The sequence below is a fragment of the Macrobrachium rosenbergii genome, chromosome 25, assembly GCF_040412425.1.
Source record: "Macrobrachium rosenbergii isolate ZJJX-2024 chromosome 25, ASM4041242v1, whole genome shotgun sequence".
Lineage (NCBI taxonomy): Eukaryota > Metazoa > Arthropoda > Malacostraca > Decapoda > Palaemonidae > Macrobrachium > Macrobrachium rosenbergii.
In genome coordinates this window covers 3,692,817-3,713,375 of record NC_089765.1, presented here as the reverse complement: position 1 = coordinate 3,713,375, position 20,559 = coordinate 3,692,817, and the positions used below count along the sequence as shown (strand labels likewise).

General features: G+C 38.4%; 1 protein-coding gene and 1 long non-coding RNA gene across 2 annotated transcripts in view; one reads left to right on the top strand and one right to left on the bottom strand.

The window, feature by feature from the left end:
* LOC136852284 (uncharacterized) overlaps positions 1–20,559 on the bottom strand; it is a 249,767-nt gene that overhangs the window by 129,159 nt on the left and 100,049 nt on the right. The window lies entirely within an intron of this gene.
* LOC136852283 (netrin-1-like) overlaps positions 1–20,559 on the top strand; it is a 117,007-nt gene that overhangs the window by 256 nt on the left and 96,192 nt on the right. The gene's annotated exons all lie outside the window — the stretch shown is intronic.

Below are 20,559 nucleotides of genomic sequence, written 5' to 3'. Positions count from 1 at the left end.
ATCCCATTTCAGATCATAATTGGTCGCCAGTTTGCAAATAACCGGGTAGTTCTGACCGCGTCTTTCTTTGTGACTGATATTTTCCTTTTGTATCCCTAGGTGGCGACGACTTGATTTTTATTTCTAACTTCTATGTTTCGTCCATTAAAATTTATGTGGTTTTTAAGCATTATTTGAGTAGTTGATGATAATTGTCCTGTTATTATTCGCAAAAATAGGCATTTTACTTGTAGTTTTGTAAAATTCAACAGTTTGAGATTTTTATTCTCCGAGATAACTAGAAGATGTGATTGTTATTAGTGGCGATAAAGCGTTTTCAGCTTCCATCCTAGATTCATGTTAATGTGTAGAGAGAGAGAGCCTCCCTTGAGTACCAGGCATTTAAACTGCGACGATGGCTGGTCATAACGTTCTCCCAAACTATTATGTATCTGGCTCTTCTGCGGTCGTCACTGTCTGTAGCCTATGTTTCTCAATGTCATGGTTTCTTTTGGTCTTCAGGAAATCACTCCAGACCTTGTTTTTTTTACGGCATTACTTGACCGAGTCTTCAAAAATGACATGGATCTGTTTTTTAAAAATCGTACGTGTGTGGCACCCCATAAAAAAAATGACTTGTTGACATCTTCCTGAAACAAGGATTTCCCGAAACATTACTTGAAGGATATGTCTGTGCAAGATGGATTTTAGAGGATACTTAATTATGTAACGAGTTACGAAATGTATGGCTCTGTCGAACGAATGTGTTAGCGAGTGCATCTAAGTCGCTGTTTTCGCAACCATTTTTCCTCATCTGATTAAAGAGGATGTATTCCCTTTTTATTGATTCCCTTTAGTTTTGTGCAGAGGTAGTACGCGTTTTTACGCTTGTCAGGACTCTTTCCCGAACATTGCGGGGTTTTCATTGCGGACCGTATTGATATTTGTGTTTATTTGGAAGCCATTATTTCCTCCAAAGTACGCAAAGAGATACCTTAATTTTTAAAAATTCAGTTATATGCTGTCGCTGCAGAAATGGTTTGTATAATATATCTCGGAATCTTGTTGTTTACCTTTATTATGGAATTACTAGTACAGCAATAGCGTTGTTGATGACGCTGTGGGTGCAGAAGCAACAGTGGTCGTAATGGAAAGAGTTTGAAATCTTGCATTTGATGCGTAGAAAGGTAAAGCATTTTCGTGCGAATGCAAATTTATTGCATGCGGCATCCTCTTTCCTTCGTAAATACACCTTATTTGTTCGCATTAAAATTAATCAAATTCGCATCATTTTGAGACATTTACCTCGATATCGCGATCGTAAATTAATACTGGACTGAAGGATAACAGCAAATTCTGCATAATACGGTTCCTGCTATCGTATCCTGTTTGTCTGAATAACTTATGGTTTATTTTTGCGCGTTTATTTCCTGCTTCCTTCTTAATTGTTACAGATATTTTTATGTGGCCCTGTGTGAAATGCCAATTGGTGGGTATACTCATCAGCAACGCAAGTAGGACAATGAGATACGAAGCTTGACCATGAGTGGAGATTTGTGGAAGTGAAAGCGCAGGAAGAAACTTGAGTGAAGGAATTTTTCAAAGGCCACTTGCTCCGTGTGGCTTTGAAGGCGATGATGATGGTGATGATGTGATGGTGAAGATAGTGGTGGTGGTGGTGGTGGTGATGATGATGATGATGATGATGACGATGATGTTGAGAGGATCATTTTCAAATCATTAGCATGCGGGAGTCTTTTGCACTTACTGAATAATTTTTTTTTTTTTACCCGAATGACGTGACATAATTCGCCATAAATATCAGTATCATATTAGAGGCTTTAAACTTTTATTCTCTAAGTTTCCTCACAGTGGCCGTTATAAGAATTCGACGACGAGTAAGCAAAGGTCACTTAGGAGGTTTGGGAGATCTGTCATATTCCATCATTTGAGAGTGACAAATCGTCTCGCGTGGAAAGTTTTGCTCCTTCTGCACCTCGTTAATATGTCATCGGTGTATGCGACCTCATGTTATCATTTCAAGTTCTAAACAAAGTGGGTTTACAAAATGAACACCGAAGGGGTTACTCGTATTTTATATACACTTAAAAATCGCACGCAGTAGTTGAGCACAGTCAGATCTATAGTTTGTATGCAGCTGCACGCACTGAAACGCGCGATCATATTATGTATTCACACGTATGTATATATGTATATATATGTATATATATGTATATATAATATATATATTCCTAATGTGTGTGACCAGGTATTCATATACATTTATGTATATGAATTTGCTGTTTCATTAGATGGTAAAATAGAGACTATATTTACTTTACCTTACTTTATGTTATGGAGGCTTACGGAACATTTCACCTCTCATTCTCTGTTCCTGATCCAAGTTCACCCCTGGATACGATTTGCTTGGTTCTGTCAAGCGGTGATCGGAGACCTCCAGGCCAGAGGAAGAATTAACTTGGTCGGTGAACCGTATCCGCTAACCCCGGGTCTCCTCCTCCCTTAGTTGCTTCTTTCGTTTTGGGAGCCCCGTTGCTCTACAGTAGGTACTGCCGAACTTCTTTCAGCAAAGAATTTTTTTTTCTCCCCTTGCACCTTTTGCTGTGGTATTTCAGTTATGATTCAGTGTTCAAGCATATTAACTCACATTTCTTGGTACTTTTGCCCAGTGTTAACGAACAAGGTTTAGAGTCAGAATAACTTTTTTTTTGGTATCATAGTAATTACGTGTATGTCATCTGCCTGTCGCATTTAAAATAGAAGAAAATTTTAGCGCGAAAATGTTTGGAAACGATGATATGTCCGTTTGCAGGAAGCTTTGGAAGTTTATTATGATTATCCAAGTATATTTTCACTGGAACAAAGGTCACTGAACCGTCTGCTTATGAGAGAGAGGAATGAAATAGACTTTAGTCTTGTAAATCTCTTCCGAATTAAAAATAATCGCCCTAAATTGTAAAGGTAGGTAGGTAGCTGCCATGAAATTTAACACATGTTTTCTTTAGTCATGCTCTCTCTCTCTCTCTCTCTCTCTCTCTCTCTCTCTCTCTCTCTCTCTCTCTCTCTCTCTCTCTCTCTCTCTCTCTCTTGTTTGAAAAGTAGATATGGGTGTAAGTTTCTCTGTCGATTTGAACTGGATATTTCATTCAAATTGTTGAGAAGAAATTGTAATTAATAATATTTTTTATCCTAGAAATCTAGGTAAAAGGTGATGTACATGTTATATGTATTATAAAATCAGTGTTTCTTAGAATTTATTGAGGAATAATAAATTTTCCTGTTATTAAAGTGATAATGTTTCACGTTCTTGACAAAGGGCAAAAGATATAAAAACCTGATCTGCCAAATTAAAATAAATTAATAAAATAATTTTCAAATACTGATGCAGTTCGACTGTTCTGGTTGAAGCGATCATTAATTGGCAAAAGATATAAAAACCTGATCTGCCAAATTAAAATAAATTAATAAAATAATTTTCAAATACTGATGCAGTTCGACTGTTCTGGTGGAAGCGATCATTAATTTTAAAAGAAAAATAGTGTCATTTAGAAACTCTGAGTAGTGTTTTCCTGTGAACCATTTCCTTACGATACTTGTTACAAGATGAAGTCTGGTAAAGCATTTAAAATATTGATGTGATACCTTTCTGTGAAGGCGGGATTCTGTTGTTGGCCACGAGTTTCATTTTATGTCGAAGCATTTTTTCCAGTTCAGTTTTTCAACTTTGAGAATTCACAGCCAACATGACAGTCACGTACAGACAGCAATTTCTGACATTCGAAGATGACGGCCTCTTGTTGAATGTACATCCGCTCACTCAAGTTCTTCTTGATCATTTCAGTATATCCCCCTCTCATATATTTTACCTTCATTACGGCGCTGAATAATCCTGATGGGTTCCGGCGCTTGGTCTTCAAGACCTAAATTTCATAGTCATTCAACCAATAATGGCTCCTAGCAGTTGGGTAACATATATATCGCGAAGATTTTACAAAAAGAAACAAAATTCAATGTGCTTAAGGAAAGAAACTGTAGATATCACAATTCTGAGAAAGTCCAAGTTTTATCGTAAGTTTTTGATTAATTGAAAGTGTGAATCAATTGCAATAATGAAAAAAATGGCGGTATTACCGAGAACTGGAGATTCGGTAACAGAAATTTAAGAAAGTGGTCGCAACACTGCACTGATTTGAAGTATGACTGACGTAACAGTCCTGGATTTCAGAGCAGAAAGGCCATGAGGAAATTAAAGGCACTTGAACTATGACTTTGAAGTAAATTCACAGAAGTGAAGTTCAGTCCGTTCTTAAGTTGAATTGAGTTGGGCATGAAGATGACAGGTAGTCGAAGGAAGTTTTTCAAGGGAAAGTGGAACAAAACCAAAAGGAAGAGAATCTTGGAACTTCTAATAAACGGACGAAAGGAATGTAGAGAGTTAGCCGGGTTATGGCAAGATACTGTTGATATTGAGACTATATATGCATACATATGTGTGTATATATATAATGTTTATATATGCTTTATATTTATATTTATATATATATGTAATGTTTTATATATATAAAGTATATAAATATTATATATAGATTATATATTGAAATTTATTTAACTGCAGTTGTGTTTATAGGTATTTTATATGTGCATACACCGAGGTACATCCATGTGCAAATGAGATGCATTGTTCAACTCGATTGTTAAGTATATGCGATGGAATATGTTTAAGACACTTTTTTTGCCGTATCCAAACTTACCGTACCTGATGTATGACTGAATTGTGAATAGCTGAATATTTTGACTCTGTATTTGCATTACCTGGGATCGGAGTCTATTAAATATTGCTTTTTGTGTTTTTCACTTCAGGCAAGTCTTTGTTTTAGTAATCGAAAAAGTTATTGCAGATTCTTATCCTCGAGGGAGGGTTTTAATACCTTTGATATTATTCTTGTTCGAATTCTCATCGCTCAGTGCATCCTGCCCTCCTCATAAGTAATCGAATCTGTCTTGTAATTCTGTATTTTTCCCAACTCTTTAGAGCTGTAATCAAAATAAATTAATTCGCCGTTGGATCCATGTCCATTACGTATTCTGTACACGCCTCTTGCATGATCCAAGCACCCCCGGGGGTATGGGGAGAGGTGGGGGGGGGGTCTTCCTCATCCTAATCATCGTCTCATCAAGACTCATGCTGTCATGATTCGAGATTCATGAGACAGGTCCGGCACCTGCAAGATACCGCCTCTATTTTACGCTCGAAAAGCGGCTCTAACGTAACGTTTTTATTGAGCGCAGGTTCCTTTTTTTCTTTCTCTTTTTTTTTATCGCCTATCCAATGAATTTAATTCACATATTTCTCCCCGGCGAGATAAGGCTATCATGGACTTTAAAGAAGCCTCGGGCTAGCGGCTTGCAGGCGAGTTCATCCTCGTCATGTGTGAGTTCGGTCCTGACTCCGGCTAAAAGAAACTCACCTTTTTTTTTTTTTGCCGTAATACTTCACTAAGTTATCGGTGATTAGAAGATTTTATATTGATAATAATAGTAATAATAATCCTTTACTTTTATTAAAACAAGCTTGAGGCATAATGGCTCATTCCAAAGATGACTTGATATTTATTAAATTACACGTCACTTGAAATTAACTTGTATGAAGATAATGAAATTTTAGGGCTTGTATTTTCATGTATGCTTGTGCTAGTGTTTTTTTATAATCTCAATTCGACGAAAGACAAGATCATTTAATTGTACTCGATGCTCCGACTGAGATCTAAGTTGTTGCCAAAAATCGTTCTTTGCTTAGTAAATTATTGTTATGCCATTTCAGAGCACTCCTCTTACCTTTTTTTTTTTTTTTTTTTTGCTTGCTGTTCTCAATTAATTCAGTGCTTGCCATTGTCATGCTAAAATGTTGCTGCTTTCGGACGTTGCTGTTGACCTCTATTAACCTCACGTGGAGGTGAAAGGTAAACTATTGGGTCCTGTCTTAGTCGCTGCAAGGCTTTTTTTTCTTATTTGTATTTTTTTTTTTATTTTTTTACCGCTTCTTACGACTCTTCTCTTTTTCTATTCTCCTCCCTTATTCCTTTGTACGTTTTATGTGGTGGATATTTTTGAAAAGATTTCGGTTATAATTATTATCGTAATGCTCACTTCTTTTCTTTATTCTTTCTTATTTTCGTACGGGACCTAATTGTATTCTTGTTTATTAATCATTGATTTGACAGAAGGCACATTCCTTCTCCCTCTTTCCTGTCTCAGTGTGAGGAGATAATTACCGTGCTGGTTATAGTGGCGAGGTTTTGCTTCAATTCCACTGTTTTACTTTGGATCAGTTTATGAAATTGATTCCTGGATGCCGCATTGCCCTCGTGTATTTTCGGTTGACCGCATTAGAAGCCATTTGTTGAAAAGAAAAATAATAGATGGAAAGATGTTTCAATTTTTGGCGAAAAAAAGCCTCGAGCGTCGCTTTCCTTTCCTCGAAATGGTCGTCTCTTCCCAGGAAAGAGATTCAGGGCTAGTTCAGAGGTAAAACTTGATTTCAGGCGACATGTTTACTGGGACTGTGCCGAACCATCCAAGCCTGCGGCACAAGTTCTGTATCTTGAGGGATTTGCTCATTCCTTCTCTGAAACTTTTCTCTCCTTCCGCCTGAGATTCGGAGCTCCCTTGATTGCCTGCGCAATAACAATGAAGTTATGAATTTTCGTCATATTCTTTATCATGTTCACATTTCTGGTCTTCTTTCTGATGTTATCATTGAGGTGTATGAAACCGGTGGGAATATGAATTAAAGTGATATTCCTTGTGATGTCCTGAATCACGTTTGTTACGTTGTTAACCAACCCCCCCACCAAAAAAAAAAAAAAAAACTAGATTTTTGTGAGATAGTGTCCAGATTCTTCATTTTAGTTTTCTGTGACAGAAAACTATTGAGATGGCTTTTTGTCTGTCCGTCTGCACTTTTCTGTCCGCCCTCATATCTTAAGAACTACTGAGGCTAGAGGGCTTCAAATTGGTAATGTTGATCATCCACCCTCTAATCATCAAACATAGATTGCAGCCCTCTAGCCTCAGTAGTTTTTATTTGATTTAAGGTTAAAGTTAGCCATAATAGTGCGTCTGGCAACGCTATAGGACAGGCCACCACCGGGCCGTGGCTGAAAGTTCCATGGACCGCGGCTCTTACAGCATTCTACCGAGACCACCGAAAGATAGATCTATTTTCGGTGGCCTTGATTATACGCTGTACGGAAAACTCGTTTCTTCGACGCATTTTTTACTTGTTTGAAATTACGAACGCATGTCTTGAATAAGAGTGTTACTCAGCAGAGTGCATTGCTCAGTCAAACGATGGCTGTGAGCGACAGGGTTTATTACCTGAGTGACGAGAAATTCTCTTGGGTCACAAAAATCGTTGGATACGTTGGACTTCCTGAAGCGTAAAATCATCTGCAATTGTTGGCATCTTCGTATTGAATGTTTTGAGCAGTGTAGAGGTGTACTGTACACATCACCCGATGTGGTTATTGATATCATATATATTTTATAGTCCTCACAGCCTTTGGGTTGAAAGTATCATATATATATATATATACATATATATATATATATATATATATATAAGTATATTTATATATAATATATTTATACAAAAGGATACAGATGAGCTACAGACTATAATATATATATATATATATATATATATATATATATATATATATATATATATATATATATATACTGTATATATATGTATATATGTATATATATGTGTATATATACTGTATATATATATATATTTTTATATATATATATATATATATATATATATATATATACATATACTTGATTTTAAGTCACGAAAAGGTAAAACCATGATGATATGCAGCAACGTATATTCATGAAGCGAAAAGTGTAATAATTGAGATGCTTGTGTGTTGTCTTTTCTACCAAGACAGGGTCACCAGTTGTTGTGACCATGTCTTTATGATAAGACATGGTAATGAGACGAAAGTACTTAGGTCTCAATTGTTTCACTTTTTCCTTCGTAGCTGTAATTTTGTTCATATACATACATACATATATATATATATATATATTATATATATATATATATATATATATATATATATATATATATATATATATATATATATATATATATATATATTAAGAAAGTCTGTAAAAGAAAACTTCTCAATCTGAAATCATTTACTGACAAGATCTGTCTTTGAGGTGAACCCATGAATGACTAAAATCATTGTTAAGTGTTGACAGGATGTATCCATTATTTTTATCTTCGTGAAGAGCCACTTCCTATCAGCGCATCACATAAAGCTTTGCGTATATCATAAGAACGATCACACAGATGAAAGCGAGAAATTAACTGCGCAGAAATAATCAGGTGAAAATGACTGACGTCGTTTTGATCCCTTTGAGATATGGAGGAAAGAGAACTCGGAATGGGTATGTTTCTCCGTATGACCTAATCTCGTCTTGGGTGTGAGTTTGGTTGGAAACGTGCAACAAACAGAATCGTGAATAAACTTTTTTTTTTTTTCATAATGGCGTGTGTATATTTCATATGAACTGTAGCCTGAAAACTAAGCTTTTATGTTTAATATCTATAATAGGTTCCTTCTTATCATTCACTTGCTTGCATGGATATTATGGATCTGTCTACCTTTCTCTGTGCCTCGTGAATCATTTAGTGGCAGGTTTTTGATCACTCAAGGAAAACCCAAAAATGGGTAGCCATTTCTATATTCATCATGAAAACCATAACAGCAAAATATTTGAATTTATGCAGCAAACCTTATGTTATGCTTCACTGTCTTTAGCATAATGTCTGACAAAGTCCAAGCTCTGCCTGAACCTGAAATGAAATGTTTTTATTCTAACAGAGGAAAAGTAGGTGTGCTCCAGAGAGCTGAAAATGTAGATATTTTGTCAGATAATGGTAATGTTAAGAAAAGCGTTGCTTCAAGAATCCACAGAATTAATTTAAAATCTTCTGGTAACAATTTGTAATGGTCAACGTTTAAGCTTTTTGCAGGTAAATGTTCAGTTCTGAAGAATTAACATTTCACCAATAATAGAACACCATTTTTTTGTGATGAAGTCCAAAGTTTAGCTAATACAACAAGGCCCACGAAGCATGTAAGCGCGTTTTGCAGTTGACTGAATGTCAGAGAAAAAGAACGGGAAGGAAATAAAAAAGCGGAGCCGAATTATTGAGCATCAGCGAATGCCTATTTTTGCCGTTTTTTACAAAAATAAATGCCCACTGAATATTGCGACGATTTTAAACTGAAATAGAATGCACAAGTAATTCTTTTCTCATTCCCTGACGTATTTTTGCCGATGGCATCATGATGAAATGTTTCAGATCCTTCGGGCAAACCATTTTTAGTTTTCTGTAGAAGAAAACTACGAGATGGCTATTTGTCTGTCCGTCCGCCCTTCTTCTGTCCGCCCTCAGATCTTAAAAACTACTGAGCCCTACAGTTCTCCATATTGGTGTGTTGATAATCCACCCTCCAATCATTAAACATACCAAATTGTAGCCCTGTAACCTCGATAGCTTTTATTTTCTTTAAGGTTAAAGTTAGCCATGATCGTGCGTCTGGCAGTGCTAGAGAGGTGCCAGCTGCTGACGCATCTTCTCTTGACCGCATCTGGGGAGCAACCGAGCGCTGCCTGTTCGTGGCTGAGAGTTTCATACACCATTATACGCTGTACAGAACTCGATTGCGCCGAAGAAACTTCGGCGCATTTTTTACTTATCGTTTTCGACGCATACCGCTATTCCACCAAGTAACTTCATTAGGGTCTCTCACTCGGCAGTCGCTTGTTCCTTTGTGTGAGCGTTCCACTACAAAGGGTCTTTGTCTTCTCCCTCATTGCCCTGATACTAGGGGGCCAGGGCCATCTTTTGTCACCTGGACATTTCTTGGTATTCATAATTTATGGAGGTAATTATCTCTGATTACAGCAAGTTGGTGAGGGAAATCTGAAGGACGTAGCTGGCTGAAATGAAGCTCAAGATACATTGCACAGTAGGGTGAAACCGAGTTTCTTTACGGTAGCAGGTGATTCATCAACGTTGTTGTTCAGTACTTTCCTTTAATTTTTGTTTATGTTTTATTCATCCCGTATAGTTTGCAATACTGTGACTTGCAAAAGGCATACATTTGAAAAAGTTTCGTCCACTTGGAAACGTAAAATCCTCCTCTCGAGGATAATTTACTGTAGTGGTCGCTGGATCACCTTTCATAACATAATTTTTTTGGGGGGGGCGAAAATATACCATCAGTATCCCTTTAGGCGCTGTACTTTTATGAACACTGTTCCACTTGTTATCATCAAACATAACTGTATACAATTGTAAACATCTTAGACCTTAACATTTATCCACCAATCTGACTTGCGAATTCTTACTTTTTGCCTGGACTACTGTAACTACCACTGGGAATTCTTACTTTTTGTGTGGACTGGCTACCAGTGAGGGTTCTTACTTTTTTTGCCTGGGCTGGCTACCACTGGGAGTTCTTACTTTTTGCCTGGACTGGCTACCACTGGGAGTTCTTACTTTTTGTCTGGACTGGCTACCACTGGGAGTTCTTACTTTTTGCCTGGATTGGCTACCACTGGGAGTTCTTACTTTTTGCCTGGACTGGCTACCACTGGGAGTTCTTACTTTTTGCCTGGATTGGCTACACTGGGAGTTCTTACTTTTTGCCTGGACCGGCTACCACTGGGAGTTCTTACTTTTTGCCTGGACTGGCTACCACTGGGAGTTCTTACTTTTTGTTTGGACTGGCTACCACTGGGAGTTCTTACTTTTTGCCTGGACTGGCTATCATTGGGAGTTCTTACTTTTTTTGCCTGGATTGGCTACCACTGGGAGTTCTTACTTTTTGCCAGGACTGGCTACCACTGGGAGTTCTTACTTTTTATCTGGACTGGCTACCACTGGGACTTCTTGCTTTTTCCCTTGACTGGCTACCACTGGGAGTTCTTACTTTTTACCTGGACTGGCTACCTCTGGGACTTCTTACTTTTTTGCCTTGACTGGCTACCACTTGGAGTTCTGACTCACAGCCCTGGACTGGCTTCCACTGAAGTTCTTATTTTTGCCTGGATCAGCTACCATTGGGGAGTTCTGACTTTTTTGCCTGGACTGGCTACCATTGGGAGTTCTTACTTTTGCCTGGACTGGCTACCACTAGAACCTGACTTTGTCTGGACTGGCTACCACTGAAGTTCTGACTTTTGCCTGGACTGGCCACCACTGGGGAGTTCTTACTTTTGTCTGGACCTGGCTACCACTGAGAGTTTTTACTTTGCCTGGGCTGGCTACCACTGGGGAGTTCTTACTTTGCCTGGACTGGCCACCACTGGGAGTTTTGCTTTTTACCTGGAGTGGCTACCACTGGGAGTTCTTACTTTTTGCCTGGACTGGCTATCATTGGGAGTTCTTACTTTTTGCCTGGACTGGCCACCACTGATAGTTCTTACTTTTTGCCTGGACTGGCTGCCAGTGGGACTTCTTGCTTTTTGCCTTGACTGGCTACCACTGGGAGTTCTTACTTTTTGCCTGGACTGGCTATCATTGGGAGTTCTTACTTTTTTGCCTGGATTGGCTACTACTGGGAGTTCTTACTTTTTGCCAGGACTGGCTACCACTGGGAGTTCTTACTTTTTATCTGGACTGGCTACCACTGGGACTTCTTGCTTTTCCCTGACTGGCTGGGCCACCTGGGAGTTCTTACTTTTTACCTGGACTGGCTACCTCTGGGACTTCTTACTTTTTTGCCTTGACTGGCTACCACTTGGAGTTCTGACTCTGTGCCTGGACTGGCTACCACTGGAAGTTCTTACTTTTTGCCTGGACTGGCTACCATTGGGAGTTCTGACTTTTTGCCTGGACTGGCTACCATTGGGAGTTCTTACTTTTTGCCTGGGCTGGCTACCACTAGGAACTCTGACTTTTTGTCTGGACTGGCTACCATTGGGAGTTCTGACTTTTTGCCTGGACTGGCTACCACTGGGAGTTCTTACTTTTTGTCTGGACTGGCTACCACTGAGAGTTTTTACTTTTTGCCTGGGCTGGCTACCACTGGGAGTCTTACTTTTTGCCTGGACTGGCCACCACTGGGAGTTCTTGCTTTTTACCTGGAGTGGCTACCACTGGGAGTTCTTACTTTTTGCCTGGACTGGCTATCATTGGGAGTTCTTACTTTTTTGCCTGGACTGGCTACCACTGGGAGTTCTTACTTTTTGCCTGGAGTGGCTACCACTGGGAGTTCTTACTTTTAGCATGGACTGGCTACCATTGCGAGTTCTGACTTTTTACCTGGACTGGCTACCATTGGGAGTTCTGACTTTTTGCCTGGATTGGCTACCACTGGGAGTCCTGATTTTTTCGTGGATTGGCTACAACTGAGAGCTCTGACTTTTTGCCTGGACTGGCTACCACTGGGAGTTCTTACTTTTTTGCCTGGACTGGCTACCACTGGGAGTTCCACTGGGAGTTCTTACTTTTTTGCCTGGATTGGCTATCACTGGCTCTCGTTCGCGTTGTGTAGATATATTTTGTTAAATGTTCAGTAGAAGAGTCCAGATTAATATGCAAGTCATAGTTATTCTTGCCTCTTAGCCATTCCTGGGGGTTTTCATATTTTCCCCTCCTGTTTTTTCATATTTATGTATTTTACGGCCATTGTGATTATTTATAAGACGGTACCTGTTGTTGTGAAGAGGCGTAAACACGATTCCTTACTGTTTTCCTTAATGCTGTATCTTACATTTTTTTTCACTCTGATTGTTTAGTTACATGAAATAAATGAAAAGGATGGGAGGGAAGGTAAAAGAAAAAAAAGTTGGCTTTAGTAACATCTGGACGCAAGGAAATCCTCTGTCTTTTTCAGTGGTATAACAATATATGTTATGTTAGTGTATACCCTAATACATTCATAAAATTATACTTTCTTATTCATGGTCAGTACAAAGATACTTGTAGATAAGTCATAATATTAGCCTTCATAAATTAGTTACCAAAAGCTTTATTATATGTTAGCATTGTTTCCGTTTTGCGGACATTCATAGTTCCCCCTTTTTTTTATTTTAGGTAAATATGAAATCTAACATTACTCCCTTTACTGCATCACTATTCACCCGTAGGTTAAAGCAGCTGTTTATCGTTAGTCATCAGGTAAGATTACCTGAATAAATTCGGAATGTGACTGCGAAGGAAAATGAAATACTCGCAGAACTTTCATTGTTAAATGGCTGCCAAGGCAGCTGATGAGGAGAAAGAACCGCCTGTTTCACTCTAATTAGTAGCCTCGTGCTGTGTGCTTTAGAATGCAGTTGCAGCGTCGACGTTGAAATTGTAGCCAGTGAGTTACCGCATCAAAAAGTACCGCCTTAGTGATTGTGGCTCTGTTTTCTACGAGTTTTCACCCAAACGCGTGCAAAGATTTGTTCTTTACATTCTTGGGTCCCACCATCATTTTAGCTTTTAACTCTTATGTGTCATTTTGATATACAGTTGGCTTCTTAATAATTTTTTTTTTTTTGAAAGTTCTAAATGGCCGTTAGATGAAAGTGCGTTACTGCTGTTATTACTTCCATGATTAAAAAAAAGGACTGTGTACCTTATTATATAACATATTGCAACTCACTACTACGAGTAAGTGTAATAATAGCATTATCATCGCTCATATTCGTATTCGTATTATTATTATTTTTTCCGGGCTTTGACTTCGATCATTTTGAAGGTTGAATTTCTAAATAGGCAACACTAGAAGACCAAGACGAATTTTCCACAATCTTCTGTCACTGCACTCTTGAACCTTTCCTCCTCAAAAGTAGGTTTTTTTTTTTATTATTATAGCTGTATACCTCGACTTGAGGTCTAGTTCACCATCTCTTAAATAGGTCAATTATGAAATATTTTTGAAGGGTAAAACTGGCAATTCGTCCAAAGAAGTGCAGGATTGCTTTTTATAGAAACTAAATTCCCATAAAACCGCGAGTGTCAGTGTCTATCCTTGTTGATTCAGCGCTTATAGATCCTGCATTCCCTTATCTATTTACTGCTCTTTTTTTTTATCAAACGTGATGAAACCAAGACGAGGCCCTTTCATCGCGCACTTTGAAATCTAAAACGCGCACACAGTAGCCGAGGGATGTTTTCAAGCGAAACACCGAGTACCATCCTTTACCATAAGGCTCAGACTTGACGTCTATGGCTAACACTTGATACGCTACTCGTTACACGACGCAAGTGATGTTTCAAACCCTTGTTTTGGTTGTGCGTTTATGAGCGCCGCATTATTTCACGGGACCTCGCTTACACGGCTCCTTAGGCTGTTTCTGACGCGTTCTTCTTCTTCTTCCTTATATGTAGGGGGCGTTGTTTATCTGCTTTTATTTGTTAATGAAACATTTATGCAATTTTATTTCACATGCGAAGGCCAACGGAAGGGCCAACTTGATGCTATTCCCTGGTCCAATTCTGAAGGCAAATCAGAATAGATGAGGTCACGGAAAGGGCAAAATCCTGGCAGCGTAAGGAACGTGCAATCATCTCGTTAAAATGGGAAAAAGTTACAGGAAAGAGAAAACGGAAGCAGTAAGAGAATTCCAAAGTTTGAGGTTAATGGAAAACAATGTCTCAAAAAAAAAATTGTGCACAGATATAAAAGATGTTTTAAGAAAAAACTGTATATTCGCAACCACACCAGATTCGTTGAATAATTAGGGAAACATGTATTTCAATTAATTTTTTAACATGATAAAATTATTAACTGGTATTTCACAAGTACGAGAAAGTGTTATTGTGCTTTTTTCATAAGTTTCATTGCGTGAATCACAAGACGAGAGTGTACGTACACACACACACACACACCACGTGGCTGTGTACGGGAAATGCTTTTCGAGCTTGGCATTCAATCAGGTTTGCATCATCCCCTTAGGGGGGTAGTGCCGTCAGCGCACCTCACGTGGTGCACTGTAGGCATTACTTAAGGGTCTTTGCAGCGTCCCTTCGGCCCTAGTTGCAACCTCTTTCCATCCTTTTTACTGTACCTCCGTTCATATTCTCTTTCTTCCATCTGACTTTCCACCCCCTCTAACAATTTTTTAATAGTATAGCAGCGAGATTTTCCTTCTGCTACACCTTTTAAACCTTCTTACTGTCAATTTCCCTTTCAGCGCTGAATGACCTCATAAGTCTCAGCGGTTGGCCTTAGGCCTGAATTCTATATTCTATTCTGTTCGATATGCATCATAAGCATCCATAAATACAGACTCTTATTAAACAGAAAATGAAGCAACTCCCACCCGCTTGTGTTTTGGGTGAGATTCCTGCATTCTTCCAGAATTGAATTTAATCAGTGGACGTCTGATTTCGTCCGTTTTAATCCGGTTTGTGAATGTAAGCGATGCAAGCGAGAAGAAGTGTCGTCATTAGCATAACTCGTTCTCCCTGGTCTGTCCACTCTTCTTTTTCTTCTTCTCTCTCTCTCTCTCTCTCTCTCTCTCTCTCTCCACGTCTTCGACTGTTGCTCGATTCGCCGGAATTCCTCCTTCCTCGTTATCAAAGTCCGGCGAGGCGAAGCGTTAAAGCGTTGTCACGTAAGGCGATCGATGGTCATGAGGAAGTTTTATTTTTCTTGGAAAACATGAGATTTTGTCCAAGGGTCTCTGGCAGGCCTGTAGATCTTCTCATGACGATCCTCGCACTTTCTTTTCGCGTCTAGATCAGAAGCTTGGATGGTGTAGTTGGAACTTAGTATTGGACATGACGTTTGCTCATATTTCCTTTCTTTTTCTCTCCTAATTTTTAGCTTCTATTGCAAAAGCTTGAGGGGTTTGTATTCACAACCGCTAACCGTTATATCACTTCTAAATATAGGTTGGTATGCATGGGTGAAGTGTTGAAACCTCTCCCAAATGAAAGTTCCCTGGATTTAATTGGCTGGTTTCTGTAAGTGAGAGTTCTTTCAGAGATGTAGGCTGAGATAAGGAAGGTATTAGAGAAGATTTTTTGTGGTTTTGCTTATTCCTGTATGAATATGCGATGATTTCAGTGGGCAAATTTCATTTGTTAACACTCCCACCTTAAGTAAATTGCTGGTTTTAAAAGAAAACTTAGAACCGGTGTCACAATGTGAAATGAGATAACCCCAAACCAAATGGCGTACATTAGTCATTTTCAGTGGAAATTAGAACTGAATAATAAAGTAATATGTCAAGTAAAATTTTGTTGTGGTGGAAATGCCAAAATTTTAAACGGTTTCTCTATTAAGGGCCTACAAAGGAGTGCCAGAAGAAACATTCTGGGTTAATAGCTTGATTAAAAGCTACACCTGGATTTTTAACTGGTTCTCAAGATGTTTTTTGTTGATGTGAACTTAGTCTAATGAGAACCACCATCATCTGTTACTCTGGATAATTAGGGAAAGTTCACCTTATTTAGCTTTCTAGCCTTTTCCTGTGTGGTTTTATATACCAATAGGTGTTATTTGTCAAAATATCCTACCCTTTACGCAAGTTATATATATATATATATATATATATATATATATATATACTGTATATATAACTTATGTAAGGGTAGGATACATACCCTTCTGACAAATAAGCACCCTACTGGTATATAAAAACACACACGCAGGAAGCAAAGGCAGAGAGAGAGAGAGAGAGAGAGAGAGAGAGAGAGAGAGAGAGAGAGAGAGAGAGAGAGAGAAGTAATGTTTTGCAGTGCACTATTTTCCTTCTCTCCATGTCAAGACTGCATCAAGTGGAAGTTTGACAGATTAAGCGAATTGTAGTTTGCGTTTAGTTGGATCTTTCTTTTCATTTGCGTTGTTACGATTGTAGATAAATATTCTCTCTCTCCCTCTCTTACCTTAATATGCTCACTGATTTTTTTTATGAATAAAATATCGCAGTGCTCGTTTCTTCGTATTCCGAAAAACATTCAGTGATTTATAACTGAAACAAGTTGCTGCTGTCTTTTATTTTACATGAATCGTTACTTTTTTTGTACATCATCCAATATCATTATTATGCAAGTTTTATTTGACTTCTAGTGAAAGTATTTCGTCTTGTAGGCTAGTTATACCTTAGAGTACGAATTTTTTTTGGAATCTGCGTTATGCGTAGAATACTTTCATTTTGACAAGTAATAGAAGCTAGGAGTAACTTATCTTTCCTCGACGACCCCTGGAGAATTGTCAGGTTATGCAGCTCATTTTCCCGAGAGCCTCTGTGAAGGTAATGTGCTTAGCACAACTTCGTTAGCCGGCGTGGAAGTCGTCATGTGTAAAGGAAATTAAAACTTCAAAGAAGTGTCCTAACCCGGAATTGTTACAGCTCGCGGTGCTTCAGATGTTGCTTGGGCTTTAGCAGGTTTTTATTTTCAGGATTATTATTATTATTGGAGAATCAACTCTACAGTTATGTATATGTACATATATTTAAAGATAAAGCAGTGCAGATACTGTAGCTTTCGGGAACTTGTTCGGTTCCCCTTTCGATCTGACGCGTTGATGTAGCACTCCAACCAACTAAACATAAAAGGCCTCAAAACAAGCGAAGTTGTTCCTAAACTATTATTATTATTATTATTATTATTATTATTATTATTATTATTATTATTATTAATACTGATGGTATTGTGACTATTATCGTTCTTGGGCGTTTTTTTTTTAAGATCAAAGGCCAGTGGGGCAGAAAACCTAATGCCTTTATCTAATCCAGCTCCGAAAGAAACAAGAAAAAGACAAGGAAGGAAGAAGAAAGAAAACAAGCAAGCAAGCAAGTAATGAGTATGGTTCCCAGAAGGGAGGAGGTTGTAATTCTGAGAGGACTGAACCCCAGTTCCAAAAATGGTTCGAAAAATATGAGTCGTAGTTTGAGCTTAGTGTCCGCGTCATAATATTTGCTTTGTAATTGGCGAGTACTCTCCTCGGCAGGCCCTTCAGGCTCTTCGATGGATTTTCGTTAATTGACGTTTTCGAGCCCGTCCCTTCTCTGTTTCAACTTCAGACACTCAGCCTGTCGATACATATTCACCTTCTATTTCATGTTCCTTTGTGGTGCATTTACATTTTCTTACTTTGGACGGCAAATAATGCCTTGCTGCTGTACGTATTTTGGAAGTGAGCTTGAATATCGGATTGTGGGATAGACTAGATTCACTGATGATTTCACAGGAAATCTAAAGGAAGTGTAAATTAATGTTCCAGGTGTTTTCTAAATTCCAGGACTTCCTCTGTGTCCATAGGTCTGTTTCAGATTATTATAAAAGAGTTCCTGGAGATATATTGTTATTATTTTTCTTTTCTCTTTTAACTCTAATTGATTAAGAGTTAATGGTTGGCTGTCTGCTTTGTACCAATTAGTAAAAAAAATAATTGCGGATATTACAGGCGGCACTTCCCGAAGAGCTGTCGGTCACTTCAATATCACTTCTCCTCCTACTTATTTTAGTATTCTGGTATAAGAGGCAGAATCAATGATTTACTTCAATGTATCGTACAGAATTTAACTTTAGAGATTTTGTCGTAAGTAAAGTAAATGAGTGTACGTTTCGTTTGGCAGTTTAAAAATTGCAGTCTAAAAACTGCAAGTGAAATAACAAACACAATATATTTAAGGGAAAATTAGAGTTAGTGTTGTGATAAATGTAGTTTTTCTGGTTCGGTGAAATGGAGGAAAAGTATTATCACACGAGCTTGTTGGCGCGCGCGTGAAACTTGGCGCTGCTACCTCCCCTACCCACCCCGCCCCAACCAGGGGCGGACAGACAGGTTTGCAGGAGGAGGGTGGATGTCTCCCCTACCCTCCCGTTCCCCTACCTACTCCGCCCCCACCCGGGGCGTACAAACCTGTTTGCAGGGGGTGGGTGGCAGTGTCACGTCTCCCCTACTGTCACCCGCGGAAGGGCAAACAAGATCCACTCGGATTTTATTATTTTAGGTAATAAAAAATTGGCATTGCATGGTACTCTTTACAGGAGAGAGCCATTAAATGGTTCTCTCCATATCCGAAACAAATAATCTATAACTAAAAGTAATCTAAACGATTCATTCCAAAGTTTGCAAATGGGTATTTATGGTATGTACCACTTAATATATAATATTTGTTCATTGATTGCTAGTGTGTAATTTAAAGCATGCTTTGATACAAACCTCAACTTCGGGTTCACAGAAAGAATTGCTTTTTCAGATTGCCAGATATCCCATTTGATTAAATACAGCAATTAATACGCCATATTAAATTAACCAGATTCTATGGCCACGAGGAAAGTGAGAGAATGTGGTGCAAGATTTCCGTCTCGTTTTACACTGAGCCTAAGGCGTTCGCAATTTGGACATTCCCTTAAATGCGAAAAATCATACACTTTTATAACACTAACTTCTTGACAATATGCTCTCGTCAATATATATGTATATCTATTAATTGTTCGATTGATTTCAGTAATTTTTGAAGACCAGTTCTCTCAGTTGAAAATCGTACCAAGTGTTATTTCCTCGTCTGCCTCATTCAGCAGCCATTATTCCCACTTAGCCATTCAGTTTCCCTGTATAAATGAGTATATATATTATATATATATATATATATATATATATATATATATATATATATATATATATATATATGTATGTATATGTATATATATATATAATTTTCCCCTCTAAACTAACCTTGATTCTCCTTAAAGTTTACTCCTCTTGCAATCCATCTCTCCAGCTCTTGGAGAGTAGTCTTCGTCTTTAGTTCTGTTGGAGTATGTTTGGTAGGTCACTTTTTAAACAATTTTTTCAACGTTTTTTTTTTGTGTCACTTCTCTAATACAGTTTTTTTTCTTGTACGTGGGAAAAGCCCTGCCTTACTTAGAGGGTTTATTTTTCTTGTAGCCATGAAAGGTTTGCTTGTCGAGAGGATTGAGTCATGTGAAAAGAAGGGAGGAAGATGAGTGTTCGAAAAGGTTATACATTTCGAAAGTGTTGAGAGGGAGGAGGAGACAGAGATCTGGAGGGAGATTGATAGATGAACTGCGAGAGGTATTGGAGAGGAGTGGCCTCAAAATCCAGTGGGAGAGAAAGATAAAGAGTACATGCAACATGGAGATAAACGGCATTGTGTGTGTGTGCGTGTAGGGGGTTTTAGGCATTCTGTTGGTGAGACTTCTGTCTGGTTTATGAAGAAGTTAGTGCTGTGGAAGTTTTCTGCACGTGGGATTCATTTGTGATCCAGTCAGTACTTTCAACGTGAATGGGGCAGTGATCATTGCCTTTTCTTTCCTCTGGTATCACCCCTTATTAGGGAAAAGGTTAAATGTTTATACATGTATGCATTTTATATATATATATATATATATATATATATATATATATATGTGTGTGTGTGTGTGTGTGTGTGTGTGGTGTGAGTGCGCACGCGTGTGTGAATCTTCCGTGGCGCTGTGCACAAACAACTACTGTTTTTCTTGTTATAATTAACCCATGTGCCAAGCCCCAAATATAATGAGATAATGCC